Here is a 17939-nt window from a genome sequence, read left to right as displayed (position 1 = left end):
TGTCAAAGGTATGCCAACCTCATTGCTGTATTTTAACCTAATATTGTATGACACTATTCCAGTGGGGACATACACAAATATTTATTTATTCAATAGGAAACAGATAACAGACCAAAATAAGGATACCAACAACCTCTAATTTGGTGAACCAATGAATTTTGTTGGGCTTAGTTGCTTGTATGAGGTTACATACAAGGACAGAGAAGACTTAAAGACAGCTGTATCACCAAAGCTCACCCCACCAAGGCTGATAATCTCACAAAAGCTAGAGTTTACTGAATAGCCTACAGTAAGCTCATCATTTTGGAGAATGTACTTTCTGAGCATGTTCCAGGCAGGTCCGCTTTCCTAACAATGGCTCTCAGTACTCTGGATAGCTTAAAGACAGAGGGTCCTAGTGTATTCAGCCAATTTTAGAAACTTTTGGAGTTCCCTGAGTTGTTTGCTTTCTGATTTTAATGAGCTTCCTTGTACGATTAAATATGTTGCTTCCTTTTAGAACCTCATGTTTATATACATCCCTGCACATACCTTGTGTTTTAATGAGCTTCTCTCTCTGAGAGAAGGCTCTGATAGAAGGCTTTAATCTCAAAGGAAACCACTACATACCATCAGTAACTGTGTCTTCACAGTCCACTAGTATTTCATCATAACTCTGACAATCTGATCAGTTTGTATGGTTACTTCGATTTCACATGCCTCAAATAATCAGAATTCTTCTATGAAAACAGTATCCACTATTGAAAGCATTCTAAGAAACAAATTTAGAATTTCAATGACATGTTTCAAATATCTGTACTCAGAAATTTATAAAATGTCTCTTCTATCCCACTTTATGGGTCAAATCCAGATACAGAAAATGTCTGTTCCATCCCAATTCATAGGGCAGGCAAGATACAGAAAGCAGGTCATAAAATTTTCATGAAAAGGTACAAAGGAATTTGTGACCATTTTTGATCCTTCACAACCAATAAATCTGTTAATAGCAAGGTAATGCAAGTATATGGGAAAGACAAGCTTTACAACTGTTAAAAAGACATACAATGATTATTACAAAATAACATTAGATAAATTATATATGAGCAAGAATATAAAATGAATCATAAATTCTCGCTTAGCTCATATAAAAGACAAATAATCTAGGTATTTTATTACAAACCATAAGCCTAGATTGGTCAGGTTTGGAGTTATTATAACTTATTTATCAGTCATAATGTTCCATGATACTTGCTGTTTTTCTTGACAACATGCTCATGGTCCCCCTACTCTCATGGTAGCTTCCTCTTCCTTGGTCACCTTTTACCCCAGCTGGGTAACTGACAACCTACATACCTCTATCTACTGCCCAATCATAAGCTTTAGCCTTTTATTGAACAATTAACTTGTTGGTCGTGGTTACATAACATCACTTACTCTCTGTAGGGATCTTCTTGTTTGGGGGTAACCAGATATTGGAGGCCAGTATTCAGTAATTGAATATATAGCATTAGACTAACCAATTATATTACCCCATTTTTATTTAAATTAAAAGACTTTTTTTTACAATAAAACATTACATATGATAAGAATAATTATCAAACATTTATGAAATCTATGGTATAATAATTACATTCATAATTTCCAGTACCTTTGTATTTGGCAACTTATGAGAAAGTATATTTTTATTTTCCTACCTTTGTGATTTCAAAGTTCTATACCTAAATCTTTTTTTTATTATCATCTTAAGGATTTAAATTCTCTAATTTTCATGACATACAATTACCAATCTTAAAACATCCATTTATAATTTCTTTCAACCTTCATCATTTGTATTTACCATCCAAAAACATCTCCTTAGATCCTAAAACATTTTCAAAGATGCTTTATAACTTAAATTTGATTGTAAAACTATGACTATCTAGTCTTCAACCCATCAGAGACATGAGAATGAATAAATATTAATGATGTATGTAGGATGTACATAATAAGCAGCTTCCAAAATAATGGAAATGACAGACAGATGGTTTCCTGGAGAGTTATCCAGTAATCTCTATGAAGTTGGAGCAACCATCCTCAGACTTCTGGCCCCATATATCTGACAAATGCATTTTTGAAGCAGGGATTATGAATGACTTGCTTACCCTGCCTTGTCAGAGTCAAGCAGTTGACTCTTGAATTGAAGTTTGTCCATTTTGGAGAGCATTTTGTCTGCATTGATAATGGAACAGAACAACATTGTCTCAGACTCTAAGATCAATAATTGATAAACTGGACCTCATGAAACTGACAAACTTCTGTAAGGCAAAGGACACACAAAATGGCAATCTACAGAATTGTGAGCGTGTGTGTGTTTGTGTGTGTGGTGTGGTGTGGTGTGGTGTGTGTTTCTCAAGAAGGTTAGACTCCAAAAACCCAAATAACCTAATGTAAAAATGGGGTACAGATCTAAATAGAGAATTCTCAACTGAAAAATGTGGATGCCCGAGAAGCACTTAAGAAATGATCAAAATCATTAGTCATCAGGGAAATCAAAATCAAAATGACCCTGTGATTCTACCTACACCAATCAGGGTGGCTAAGATCAATAACTAAAGTAATAGCACATGCTGGCAAGGATGTAAAGTAAGGGGGACAATCCTCCATAGGACGAAAGTTAATATAGAATTTTTAAGAATTATATAGGCACAATTTTCAGATAAAAATGTAAAATATATATACATTGTATGTACCAAATTAATCTTAATTTTGTATCAATATATCAAATTGTATACCAAAATAACAAAATATGCCCTCTATTTTACATCAACATTCAAGGATTTCTATCAGTATAAGATTATGGCTTTAAAACGGTTTTTGTTTTAAGAGTAGATTCAATAATCTCCTCTTTTTGGCTAAAATTCTCATAATATTTCTATATCCGTCTTTTCTTTTTTCAACCCCTATACCCCTACATATGAAAGAAAAAATGGAGAAAAGAAAAAGATATCTTGAATCTAAAACCTTTATTTTGTTTCCTCCCTGTGCAAAACCATGATTATTTGTAACATCCCCTAAATGAGAACACATCTCTTTTTTATAAAATGGCTAAAACCATCCACCCCAACATAAAAGATTGGGATGGTGGTCATTTTGAAATTGTTAACTTCTGATTTTCAAAGTAGAAGTCCTTTTTGGAGGCCCAATAAAATTAAATAAACACTCTTAAGGAATCTAGTTGTAGCATTTGTTATCTAGTCTCTGGGGGATCGGCTAGTTTAGGCTTAAGTGAAATCCTGACTAGATCAGTCAAAAGGTTAAATGAACCAAGATCATTTGAGATTAGCAGCTTTATTTGAAGCTGTCCTGATGGCAAGTTTTGATGAAACAGCAATTGAAACAGTCTGTGATTAGATCAAAGAAGACACTGGAACAAACATTCCATCATTTCACCATCTTCTAGGATGAATCCAGTTAGGTCTGTTCAAATTTTATTGGTGTTTGGTTCATTCATTCTACAATGTATAGTTGTATAACAGCATTTGCATGGGATGGACAGTTTGCACAGATCAAGTAAAGATGATTTTCTCTTCTTATTTCAACAGAAGAGAGACATCTGTTTTTATTTAAAAGTTAATATGGATTATATACCAGACTGTAATATCAATTTTTACCTTTTAAGTGAATAATTTTTTTTTATCTCTTTGCCAGTCTCATAGCTGTTTCAAAGTAGCAGGTCCAGTGTATACATTAATTTTCTTATTCTTTCCAATCTCCCTCTTTTTTGCCTGTAGTCAAGGTCTTCCGGGGGTTTTCCCTGGTCAAATTTTATTTCCAATAGTTTGGATGGAAGCTTTTCTTTTCCTGTTAGAACAAATGCCTGCTAGTCTGAGGTTGCAGGAATTAAAAACACTTAGAGAAGTTATTATAGAGTTTATTACTAAGTATAAAAAGTTTCCTATGAAAGCTATCTAAGGGGGAAAGTGGAAAGGTCCTAAGTGGAGAAAAGGAAAAAATTCTAAGGAAAAATTCTAGGCAGGGGAAAAGAAGGGAAGGGATGAACGACCCTCTCTTTGTCTTCAGTACTTATACATCTTTCAGAGTACATGATCACATGTTACAAAGTTCATCACAAGTGCACACCAAATATCAAATCATAAATTGAAATAGAAGTTTACAACAGAGAATGTTTACATGCATACCCATTAGGATTAATTATCTGGCTAAACATCCATCATCTGTCTAGCTCCACACGTTCACTATAGGTTTAGAACTATACCTAAGAAATTAGTGAAGTTTTGTATAGATAAACCCAGGTAATATTTTATCTTCTGTCCTAGCACCTATAATAAATCATTAGTTCCTTTTTATATGACCTTTAGTTAATCATTTTACAACCTCTTGGAATGTGCTTTGAGTAGGAGAAAGTCTGGTTACTATCTAAGAGCAATTAACTGATGACAATTGGGAGACTGGCAGAGTTCTCGTTGCAGTTTTGACTATCAGAAAGAGACCTAATATTGGTCCCACTATAAAAGAGCTTAATAATAATCATTGATATAATTTTAGGAATTCTTATAGGATCATCATTAAGACTTAAGAAGTCATCTATTTGTCTATACAGCATCACCACAAGACAGGTGTGATTATCATGACATTCTGTCCTAGTTTCATCTACTGTCCAATGAAAGTATGAAATATTGAACTCTTAAGTGATACATAATTTTGTTGGAAATTGTGATGGTCAAGTGTTATTTGCCACCTTGACAAAATGTAGAATCACTGAAGATCTCTGTGAAGGTCTCTGTGTATGCATGTGGGTATTATATTGATTTTATTCACTGAGGTGGAAAGACCTACAGTGTATGGTATAAAATGTTAACATTGCTGAAAAGAATGGTGTCAGACAGCCTTCCCATATACACCAATTCAAGACTCTTTATTCTTTCTTGAGGCTCTGCCATCAACACATTGGCCCAATGGCTTATTGGGATTTTCAAGATGATGGAGGTGTGGAATTGGAAGACATCATAAACCAATTAAGGCTGCTTAAACATAGAACCATAGATACCTAAGAAACTGAAATTTGTGCCCTGTTCTGTATACTGAAAGATCGAAGTCAAAGGCAAGAGAAGGAGGTTCTAATCTAGGTTCAACATATTGCCACTGCCATCAGATAACAGAAAGAAGACATGGTAGAGCTCAGTAGCTCTATTTCATTATTTAGTCTGTCTTTGTGTATACATGTTTGTATGTGAAGCTGCTCTTGTATGTATAAGTGTTCATGGATATACATGCAAGTGCATATGGAAATAAGGTGTCACCTTTATGTGTATTTTCTCAGATAATACTCACTTTGTTTTTTACAGACAGTGTTTCTCATTGACCTGAGGCTTTCCAGTTAGAGCATCAAGTTCTAAAAACCTTCATTGCCCATCTCTACAGTGCTAGAATATTGAGTCTGAGCTACTTTGTCCATCTTCTTTATGTTGCTGGAGGCTTTTTTTCTAGCTCCATTAATTTAAGGTTCATGGACCAGCTATGCCAATTAAGGTTGCTCTCTCCCTCTGTTATGTTTTAACAATATGCTCTAAATTTTTACAGCAACCTCCCTCTTTTCAGTTTAGAAGATTACTCCTTCTGAACACTAGGTAGACCAAATGAAGAGCTGTAACTAAGGCCTCCCCTTACAGCTCATTCTCACTGACCTACCTTACAGATCATTCAATGAATTATAGAGCTTTTGAAGGTCACTGTCATTACTTGTGTGACACAAAGAGGCTAACTACACCTAAGTAAACGCAAGAAATTGACACAACAAACCCAAAAGAAGATAATTATACACATGTGATACCACCTCCAACAACAAACACAATAGGAAGTAACAATCATTGTTCTTTTATATCTCTCAGACAGACTCAATTCTCCAATAAAAGGACATGGGCTAACTGACTGAATACATAAACAGGGTCCCGAATTTTGCTGCATGCAAGAAATGTACATCAGTGACAAAGGCAGATAGTACCTCAGAGTAAAGGCTGAAAAAAACGCTGTCTAAGTAAATGGTCCCAAAAAACAAGCTGGAGTCTCCATTCCAATATCCAATAAAATAGACTTTTAGCCAAACGTCATCAAATGAGATGGGGAAGGACACTTCACTCTCATCAAAGAAAAAAATACAGCATGATGAAGTATTAATGCGGGACATCTATTCTCCAAATGCAAAAGAACTAACATGTGAAAAAAAACCTTATTAATGCTCAAAACACACATTGAATCTCACACAATAATAGTGGTAGGCATCAACACACCACTCTCAGTGATAGAAAGGTCATTGAAACAGGAACTTAACAAAGACTCAGTGAAACTAACAGAAGTTATGAAGCAAGTGGATTTAATAGACATCTACAGAACATTTTACTCCCAAACAAACAAACAAACAAAAAATACTCCGTCTTCACAGTACTTCATGGAACCTTCTCCAAAATTAATAATAATTAATAAATGAACACAAAATAGGCCTCAACAGATAAAAGATCATTGAAATAATTCCACGCATTCCATCAAAAAACCACAGAATGACGCTGGACTTAAATAATAACAATACCATAAGAAAGTCCACATACTCATGAAAACTGAACTACTTTCTACTCAATAATAATTTGGCCAGGGATGAAATAAAGAAAGAAAGAGTTTTGAGAATTCAATTAAAATGAAGGTATAGCATACTCAAATTTATGGGACACAATGCAAGCCGTGATAAATGGAAAATTCATAACACTAAGTGCCTTCATAAAGAAATTGAAAGGATCCAACATTAGCAACTTAACAGCACACCTGAGGGCTCTAGAAAATAAAGAATGCAAATTCACCTAAGAGAAGCAGATGGTAGGAAATAGCCAAACACAGAGCTAAAATCTTCCATGCTCATGGATTAATATAGTAAAAATGGCCATCCCAATTAAAATCCCAACTCAATTCTTCACATATTTAAAAACATAAATTCTCAAATTCATTTGGAATAACAAAAAGCCCAGGATAGTGATAACTATTCTCAACAATAAAAGAACTTCTGGAGGAATCACTATCCCTGACCTCAAGCTGTACTACAGAGCAATAATAATAAAAACTGCATGGTATTGGTATAAAGACAAGCAGGATATTAATGGAGTAGAATTAAAGACCCAGAAATAAACCCACACATCTATGGTCACTTGATTATTGACAAAGGAACTAAAACTGTCCAGTGGAAAAAGGAAAGCATTTTCAACAAATGGTACAAGTTAAACTGGAGGACAGCCCATAGAAGAATGTAAATTGATCCATTTTCATCTCCTTGTACAAACCTCAAGTTCAAGTGGATAAAGGACCTTCACATAAAACCAGATACACTGAACCTAATAGAAGAGAAGGTGGGGAAGAACCTCAAATACCTGGGCACAGAGGAAAAGTTCCTGAACAGAACACCAAAGGCTTATGCTCTAAGATCAAGAATTGACAAATGGGACCTCATAAGTTGCAAAGTTTCCGTAAGGCAAAGGACACTGTCAATAGGACAAAAAGGCAACCAATAGATTGGGAAAAGATATTTACTAATCCTACATCTAATAGAGGGCTAATATCCAATATATACAAAGAACTCAAGAAATTAGACTCCAAACAATCAAATAACTATTAAAAATGGGGTACAGAGCTAAATAAAGAATTCTCAACTGAGGAAACTCAAATGGCTGAGAAGCCATTCATAGTCATCAGGGAAATGCAAATCAAAACAACCCTGAGATTCCACCTCATGCCAATCAAAATAGCTAAGATTAAAAACTCAGGTGACAGCAGATGCTGGCAAGGGTGTGAAGAAAGAGGAACACTCCTTCATTGTTGGTGGGATTGCAACCAATCTGGAAATCAGTCTGGTGGTTCCTCAGAAAATGGGACATATTACTACCTGAGTACCCAGCTACACCACTCCTGGGCATATACCCAGGAGATGCTCCAACATATAATAAGTACATATGCTCCACTGTGTTCATAGCAACCTTATTTATAATAGCCAGAAGCTGGAAAGAACCCAGATATCCTTCAACAGAAGAATAGATACAGAAAATGTGTTTTTTTTTTTTTCCACAATGGAGTACTACTCAACTATTAAAAGCAATGAATTTGAGAAATTTTTAGGTAAATGGATGGAACTAAAAAATATCATCCTGAGTGAGGTAACCTAATCACAAAAGAACACACAGGGTATTCACTCACTGATAATTGAATATTAGCCCAAGAAGTCACAATACCCAAAATGCAAGTCACAGAGCACATGAAGCTCATGAAGAAGGAAGACCAAAGTGTGGGTACTTTGGTCCTTCTTAGAAGGAATAACAAAATACTCAAGGGAACAAATATGGAGACAAAGTGTGGGACAGAAAGTGAAGGAAGGACTGTCTCAAGACCATACCACCTTAATATCCATCCCGTGTGCAGTCACCAAAAGTAGATATTGATGTGGATGTCAGGAAGTGCATGCTGACAGGAGCCTGATATAGCTGTCTCCTTAGAGGTCTGCCAGAGTCTGACATATACAACGGCAAATGCTCACAGCTAACTATTGAACTAATTATGGGGTTCGCAATGGAGGAGTGAGAGAAAAGACTGAAGGAGCTTAAAAGGTTTGCAGCCCCATGGGGAGAGAAACAATATCAACCAACCAGAGTTCCCAGGGTCCAAACCACCAGCCTGAGAGCACATAGGGAGAGACTCATTTTTCCAGCTGTACATGTAGGGAAGGATGGCCTTGTTCGACATAGGTGGGAGAGGATATTCTTGGTCCTGTGAAGGCTGAGCACCCAGTGTGGGGGAATTCGAGGGTAGGGAGGTAGGAGTCAGGGGTTGGGGCACAGCCTCATAGAAGCAGGAGGAGAGGTGATAGGATAGGGGGTTCATGGGTAGGGAGGGGAAATGGGGTAATGGTATAACATTTGAAATGTAAATAAAATGTCCAATAAAAACAAACAAAGCCTAGCAATTAGTACCAAAGAGAAAGATACAAAGAATCAACAGCACCAAGTGCTGGTTCTTTGAGAAAATCAATAGGTTAGATAAACCCTTAGCCAAACTAACTAAAGGGCACATAGCCAGTTTTCAAATTAACAAAATCAGAAATGAAAAGGGAGACATAACAACAGAAATTGAGGAAATTAAAAAAATCATCAGATCTTACAACAAAAGCCTATACTTGACATAACTATAAAATCTAGATGGAAAGGATGACATTATAAGATATAAAGTTATTATAATTGTTTTTCCCAACTATAATTTTGCTGATGTTATAAATCATAATATAAATATCTGTGTTTCCAATGGTCTTAGGTGACTCTGTAAGAGGATCATTTGACAACAACTGAGTCATGACTCACAAATTGAAACTGGCTACTTCAAACAAAACCAGTGTATACACTGCATGTGCACCTCCACATGTGTACCTATATCAATTGAAAAATGCACGTATACACACATGCACACAATGAAAAAATGTTTGATTTGTGTTTTTCTTAAAGATGCACCAAATGTAAGAAAGGCAGAGCAAATGTGAACTTTTATATTTATATCCATGCAGTGGCTCTTAGCATTTTCTTATCTCAAAGGTGCTTGTTACTTCTCTGTGTGTATGAACACATGCTCATATGTGTGGTTGCATATGTGAGGCCAGTGAACAATCTTGGATATTGTTTCTCCGGTGTACTCGACTTTGCTTTTGGAGAATGGGTCTTTCAATGGCCTGTAGCTCTTCCATGAGATTCAGCTGGTGGTGAACTTTTGGGATATGCTTTTCTCTGCCTCTCTAGCTCTGGATTTATAAATGCATACCAGGTCAGGTATATTTTTGTATTGAATGCTGGAGGTTAAAATCAGACCCTCAAACTTACAACATAAATACTTTACTTTGTCCTTGAAAGTTATTATTAATGAATGTATTCCTTTCTGAAGTTCAAAGGGCATGAATAATATTTTATTCTGACCACTTGAAAAACACACTGAGTACATAGTCTGAGCATTAGAGCTCTAAGGGTAAGAGATTTTCAGTGCCCAGCCCTACATGGTATACCTGTATTTTACACCTTTTCTCTGGCATCAATATAAAAGAGGGGCAGAAATACTAGAAGAATCAGGGGTGGTAGATAACTACAGGGACATGTTCTTTCTGGATACAACAGAATTGCTGCTCATTTGACTTCATAGTAGTGATGACAGCAAGAACAATGTCTTCAGAATGGACCGGAGAGGTAGACACAAAGTCCTGCCCCAAGTCAGCTGCTAGGAGAGGAGGATCCAGTTTTCTTCAAGAGTGAGGTCCTTGGTGGGTCAACCAAACTTTAGTGGAAACACACATATATAAGCATATAAAAACAGCACAAACTCTACGTGGTAAGTTTTTCACAAACACACACACACACACACACACACACACACACACACACACGTGAGGAAGAAATCTCGCGGGCGGGGGGAAGAGGGAGTCCGGCATCAGGGTCCCGGGCGGGCTTCCCATGTCGCCAGCGGAGGGTCCCACAATCACGCAGCTGTTGGTGGGCAGGCCGGCGGCTACATCGGCAAGGTTCCAGGGTTCCAAAAGCTGGGAATCTGGCGGAGAGATCATGCGACACGTGGAGTCCGGTTTTCCAAAGCTTTTATTGTTCATGGCATGGTATATGGATGTAGGTGGTATGCGCTTCCCCCACCAAAGGCCAGGGGAGTCTCATTTTATAGGGAAGGAAAAAGGGAAGGGAATAACTTAATTATCTATACCCCTGGCCTTTTGATAATTCATTAATATTTAAATCTCTGGAGGTAGAGACTTGTTAATCATGCCCTCTTCCTGTGTCCTACGTGACTGAAGGTGGCAGGTTAAATGGAGTTACCTCGTCCAAGGCCCAACACACACACACACACACACACACACACACACACACACACGGGGGGGGGGTGGGAAGAAGGAGGAGGATGAGAAGGAAGAAGAACAAGAATAAGAATGAGAAAGAAGAAGAAGGATGAAGAGGAGGAGGAGGAGAAGGAGAAGAGAAAGAGGAGGGGGAGAAGGAGGAAGAAGAAGAAGTCTGTGTAGCAAAGGAGGTAGGTCATGGGGGTGTTGAAGTTGTAGGAATAAGACCAATATACAATGTATGGAGTTTGCTTAGAATTAATTTATAAATGAAATTATCATAGACATTAACAGTACAACCATCATTAGCATATCCTGTTGACACCTCTGGTCTGCAAGGGATGCTGTTCTAGGGATGCACAATGAAACAAGTTGATGAGAGATGTCTCTTTCTCATGAGTGCTCGTTAATGCTGATGTCAGTAAGGAGTTATCTGTAGATGGCCTGTTAGTGGGTCAGTCAATGTGTGGTACATTTTCCACTGATTATCTCAGGAGCAAGGGTTACTTCAAGCTTTCAGCAGGTGCTAATAATTGTTGAAGAAGTATACATTCTGTACTAACTATCCTTATCTTCATTTATTGCATCATACCTGCATTCTAGGGAGCCACACTGGCCCTGTATGATGTGTTTGCCCTTGCACAGGGCACTGTGATATTCTTCATCAAGGTATGACATAGAGCAATCAAGAAAAACATGATTTTGGTTGATAGATTTGTGAATATAAGGACCCCAGGTTTTTTTTCTGAACCAATTTATAAAGTATGTGTGGTTGTGTTAACCTGCAATCCCAACACTTACAAAAAGAAACAGGAAGTCTGAGACACATTGCTAAAGCAGCCAAGCCAAGCTAGTAGGAGACAGTGCCTCGACAAAATAGGTGAATGAGAAAAAAAAATGAAATTGAATTCTGGGAATGCACATGCCCATGAATAGACAGACAAGAACACATGCACACATGAATAAAGGGAACATACAGATATGCCCTCAGCATGCTTGCTTATATTAGAATATGAACTTCTTTTAAAGTTAAGGAAGAACTTCTTTGCAGAATTATCTTTCCAACAGAATATATGTAAAACCTCTTCTTCCACAAAAAAGCTTGAAATTAGAGGTGATTAATAGCCCAGTGATTTACATTATCTGTGGGCCTAGCCCATAAGCACCTACAACCAGGAAAGAGGTAGCTAGTAATGTAAATGATCCTAATTCCAAGGGTTCCTCAAGTTTTCACGATCAGGCTGCAGATATCTAATTGTTTACATTTCCTGTATAGACTGAGACTCTCCCAAGCTTTAACAACCAAGACCAGAGATGGCTAATAATCCAAATGACCTCTACACTATCTGTATTACCTAGACCAACCCAGATACTTCCTTAGTTTAAGCTGATTCAGGTAGCTGATCTCTTGAAACCACCTTCTTGGAAGAAATGACATGTACCCTTGAAGAGCTCCATACTCGGAAGACCCTTCCTGAAGTCTTAGGACATTGCAGCCACCCCCAAATCACAAGAAACCATACCTGGATGCAATCAGCAGAGGTTTATTAGGGAAGGAGCCTGCGGTCAAAACGACAAGCTCTTTAGCTCCAAGAGCAGGGTTTTGGCCCCAAGTGGTGGGTTAAAGGGTCTTTTATAGCAGGGGTGGGGGAAGGAAGGCATTTTCTCGCGCTTACACATGATTGGTTGTTTTACAAAATTTGAACATAGCACTGGGAAGACCAAGGGACGGGTAACCAAGAACAGTGGAACATTTCAGAGAATCTAGCCCAAATGATCTAGAGTCATGTGAGATCACTCTGCACACTCATTCTTCTCAAAAATGTGGTTTTCACCATGCTATTGTGTCCTATCCTGCCATTTCAGATTATTATCTTTACTTTTTCCGGCTATAGGGCTATAGCCCCACCTAGGTGGTAGCATCTTTATCTGTAGTCAGGAATGCCTTCCTGCCTTGGGCGAGGCTTGGGGAATGTAATCCAGCAAGTGTCCTTCACCTGGAATGTGAAGGCCTGAAATCTTATTTTCAGTTCCGAGTTTTGTAAGGCGAAAAATCTACACATATTTCATAAAATGGCCTTTATAATTTTTCACTCTACATCCCCACTTCTTCCAATTTGGTTGTTTTTAATCATAAAAACTCAATTATTAATAAGTCTATTCTCACCCCACTTCTTCCGATTAGGATCTTTAGAAAAGTTTAAACCCCAGTGTCATCATAATTACCATTTTCTTGACCCAAAGTCCTATATTGGTGGCGCAACACAAAAAGCTGAACAGCATTTATCCTTTCTCTAACAAAAGTTACTAATCTATTTAAAATGTAGGGGCCTATGGTTAAAAGCAAAAGTAAAATCACAAGGGGTCCAGCAAGGGAGGATTGAACCAACTCTCGAATCAAGGTTGCTGTGCCTCTCTATCTTGTCTCTGGTCTAACCTTTCTCTGAATTTACTCTCTGGTCACTCTTGAATGGTCTACATAATAGTAACATTTTTTCTTAGAGCAGCACACAGAGTTTCTCCTTTAAGAAACAGCAAGTCTAGTAACAACTTTGTTACTGATTGTTCCAGGGCTCTCAAATCTACATCAGTGGCAGCTCTCAGCTGATGAAAATAATGAGGTGTCTGTTATCAATGTAGTTACACCTGTCTCTATACCTGTGGCCACTCTTATTTATAATGTAACAGCTAGAATCAAGGAAAATAGGCTCTCTGCAGAATTGTCTAGGGTGTATCTCAAACTCAGTTCAAGAGTACCTGCGGGATCTAGCTGGACAAGTACACAATAATCTTTGACTGCAAGCTCATCATTTATCAATCTTAGGAACTAAGTATCTGTTAGCAGGGCTTCTTGGGCTCTATTCTATTGACTAGGGGTCTCAAAACATTTCCTTTTCTTTGTAACACACTTTCAAAGTTGTCTTCTGACTTTTACACATTTTGTGGCACATAGCTGTCTACATACACATAAAATCACATATATAATAAAGAGAAATTGCAAAAGGAACAAATCTATATAACTCTAGATTCACATTTCAACTTCAATCTTGTAATCACAAGCTTTCATTTAACCTTGGGTGTATACACCCTAAGCCCTACCCTCTGAGGCAGCATTACCCTCGTGCCTCTACGGTGGGATGTCTCAGGAGTCAAGGCCTGCAGTTCTTTAGCCTTGTAGAATAGCAGAAGACCTTGAGCTAAACAGCAGGAGGTTGTTCTGGCATCTGGATGTTCAGGCACACGTGTTGGTGGATTTCAAGGAGGTTGGATGGTCAGCAGCACCAGGAAGTCTCTTAGTAGCCTGAAAAATCATTTCTCACACAAAAGGGACATTCTGGGTATGGAACAAGGACAAGGGACACTCTAGCCAGTGCCAGTTCCCAAGGGTAGTTTAATTTTAGGGTTCTGTATATTCTCTCTACCTGTCCTGAGCTTTGGAGACAGTATAAACAGTGGATCTTCTAATATCTCTGACAATTCCTGACTTACCTTAAAACTGCTCTCTGATCTAATTACCTAGGACACTTGAAACCTCGGGAAGGTCCCTATTCTAGGCTGTTTTCTCCTAGGTATTTCTTATTTACTCTAAGTCTTATTATTTCTCTGGCTCAAAACCTAAGGTCCCTTATACGATTTAAGTCTCTTGGCTGCTTGGTTGCTCTCATATCTTAAGAGTCCATCTGTGTATTTAGCCTGGTAAATCCTTTGCTTTCTGGGGAGTATAGTTCTCCCTTCTTGTGTACACCATTATCTCTTTTTCTCTAGATAGTATCTGGCAGGATGGCTAGCAATCTGAGTTCTTTCTCTTATTCTGTGCTTTAAGTGAGGCTATCTCTTAGGCCCACAACTTGAACAGGCTCCCATATCAAGACACTTGATTTGTCCAGTTATTGCCTCAAGCCACTGAGTCTCCTCCCTTTTTGGTGTCCTGGGCAACGAGTACTCACAGTTCCTGGCTTCATCAGGGTTTTCTTTCTTGGTATATAGTCCTACAGACATGGGCTGTGGCAAAAGCATACCTGTTGTCCATGCAGATGTTGGCTTTCTTGTCATCCCCAAGTTCCAAGGTTGTTCTCTGCACCGATGATCTCAGGGGTGGGGAGTCAGTCCAGATGGCATGTGTCCACCACAGTAGCACTGGCTTGTCTCTGACCAGCATGGAGAAAACTGCTCCCGTCTGTAAAGCAGGTTACCTCGGCTCCTGGCTGGAGTCAGCCCTCTACCCGATGAATTCTTGTCAGCTAGTTGTAGCCCGGGTAGGAAGTGTTGTATCTGGATGTCCATCTTAGGGAGTAAGTCTCTCAGGGGATAGGAGCATTCTGGGATGACCAAAAATGAATGGGATACCCAGCCCATCTCTTAGTCCACCATTTTCGGGTAGTCCATGAATATGTTTTGACCCATTGGCCTGGAGGAAGCCCCTGTGTCTATCAAAAGTTGGGTGGCTCCAAGCCACCCCATCTATTTCAATAGCTGTCTTTACACAGATCTAATATCGTCGACACTTGGGGTGTTTTTCAAGGCCTGGGATTTCCTGGCCCTGGCTTCTATTTGTTAGGGCCCTCTTGGACCCCAAAGCTGGCTCCTTTACTTGCAATGTGCACACTGGTCTTTATTTTAAAAAGTTTATCTCCCTTTGATTGGAGCCCCTCTTCTCTGCTTTCTGAAAATTTTTTCCCTGTCACCTTTTTCTTTCTAGTCTCAGCAACTTTAAACTAGCCCTTTTATTTTCTAGTCTATCATTTCTATTTCTCTCTTCTAGACTTACTTAGCAACTTACACTAATTTTTTTATCTTGTCTGTTCTTTCTTCTCCAGACTTACTAAACCTTGATGAAAATAGTGGGGTCTCATGTAACTCTCTCTCTCAAGATCTATCAGCGGGATCTGGCATGGGCCTTTGGGTGTCCCTTACCTTCTGTCACATGAAGGTCTCAGTCACATCTGGTCCGAATCAACCCGCTGCTGACCACGGCCTGATCAATTGATGGGGTCCCCAATGTCTCCATGTTTGAGGGAACATTCTTTTTCCGGTGTCCCCTCTTGTTCTTCACTTCTGAAGACCAGAACCTTCAAGGATCTTGTGAAAGAGAGGCTCTTACCTTATTTATTGTTTTTGATCACCTGTAAAGCAGTAAATAGTCTCTTAGAACTCTGTACAGACTAGTGTATCTGTGAGGCTGCATGACTGTTGTTTATATCACACTAGAGACTACAGTTAGTTCAGTCTACAAACAGTACCTTGTCCACAGGTGTAATGTGAGCTCACCTCTGAAGCTCCTAGAAGGAAACCAAATCAGAATGAAGAGCCTTATCCACAGTATTTCACAGCAAGGACTATTAAGATGACACTTATTTGAATTTAACTTTTGACAAAATAGAAACTTTGGTCATAGTTCTATAAAAACCTTTTAAAGAGTTATTTCTGATTAGAATATTATTTTAGAAGTGATATACAACAAGAACAATAAAGTAAACATTTTAATGTCTAACATAAGAGCACAAGTCTTCACCACTTCTTCAATTTTATCTTGTCATAACTCTCATTTTTGAACCAAATCTTAATGAAAATCTCATATAAATAATGAAATTGTCTCAAACAGTAATGGCTAGAAAATCTATCAAAACTGAAGCCTATATATATATATATTTTTCTGATTCAGGACAGCCTGTGACTTTTAAGCTGTAATTTTAGAAAAAAAAAAAAAAAAAAAAAAGCACTCCTTTACTTATTAAACTGGGAAAAATCATTATCAACTTTCTTTTTCTGCTGGTGCCCTTCTCCTCGCCACAGAGCAGGGCAAATTATCAGTTTTTCTTGTGTAAATCAAGACTGCCTCACAAGTAAGTTTTAAACTAAATTAAGTAAGCAGTTTTAACCAGTTCTTTTCTCTTTTTAAGAAATAATTAACTCTCAGGTGAACAATCTTGCTGCGGCTGTTTGTCTAGCTGCCCTGGCTCCACTGCCAGGTTTTTTTTTTTTTTTTTTTTTTTTTCCACCTGGGTTCTCATCTATCTTCATAGGCAGCAGGTGGAAAACCGCCGATTTGTTACAGCAGTGACCTCAAGGTACCCAGTACAGTCCCACACCAAATTAGGTGGCTGTCGCACACTGTTGCTGTGCTGGGGAACCACGAGTTGTCGCCCTCCAAGTGTGGGCTGGGCGAGGGCACCCTCCATGTGCTGTTACCTGGAACATACCCTACATGCGGTAGGCGGGCTGTAGGAATATGAACCAAGAGCATGAACTGAGGTAGCTGCCCCTTATTAAAGGACCTGCCCGCCTTTCTGCAGCTGTATTCTTGTACCAGCGGCTTCATTCCTCTCTCTGCTGGCAATCATGTTACCTATTTTTAACTCAAGATGTTTAACACAGTAGATTAACAGCTAACACACAGATGATTTGCCAAGAAAGGACACACACATATAAAAAAAACAACACAAATAGCTCACCCCTCTCATGGGTGGTACATAAAACACAGATAGCTCACCCCTGCCACGGGTGGCACAAATAACACTTAACCACATTTGGTCACGACCCCAGATGGAAAAAGATTCCACGTCTTCTCCCCAAGAAGGAGCGCTCAGCCTCTTGAAACCTGACAGTCAGATCCCCTGACCTTCTGGAAGGCCTCTCGCCTTCCCCCTGAAATCCAACGGTCAGATCTCCTGACCTTCTGGAAGGCCTCTCGCCTTCCAAGTAAGACTCCAATAACCAGACAACTCAGTCAGTCTTCACAGATTCAGATTTAACCGATTCAGACAACTTGGTCAGCCTATGCTGGACCAAGTCTAACAGATTTCTAACACGCCAGCAATGAACAACCCAAAAATAGACACACTGCCATGAAAGCATAACAACCACAGTGGCCATTTCTGACCTTTTCTCTCTAGTTTCATTGTTAACACACAAAAAGACTAATTAAAAAAAAAAAAAACCCATCTTAATCGCCAGTGCCAGCCAAGAGGGGTTCCACATCCTCTCCGGCACCTAGATGCAAACCTGTGCCAGCCTAGAGGGATTCCACATCCTCCCCGGCACCTAGATGAACCCC

Source organism: Arvicanthis niloticus, chromosome 10 (assembly GCF_011762505.2).
Source record: "Arvicanthis niloticus isolate mArvNil1 chromosome 10, mArvNil1.pat.X, whole genome shotgun sequence".
Lineage (NCBI taxonomy): Eukaryota > Metazoa > Chordata > Mammalia > Rodentia > Muridae > Arvicanthis > Arvicanthis niloticus.
Note: the sequence above shows the minus strand (reverse complement) of the source record.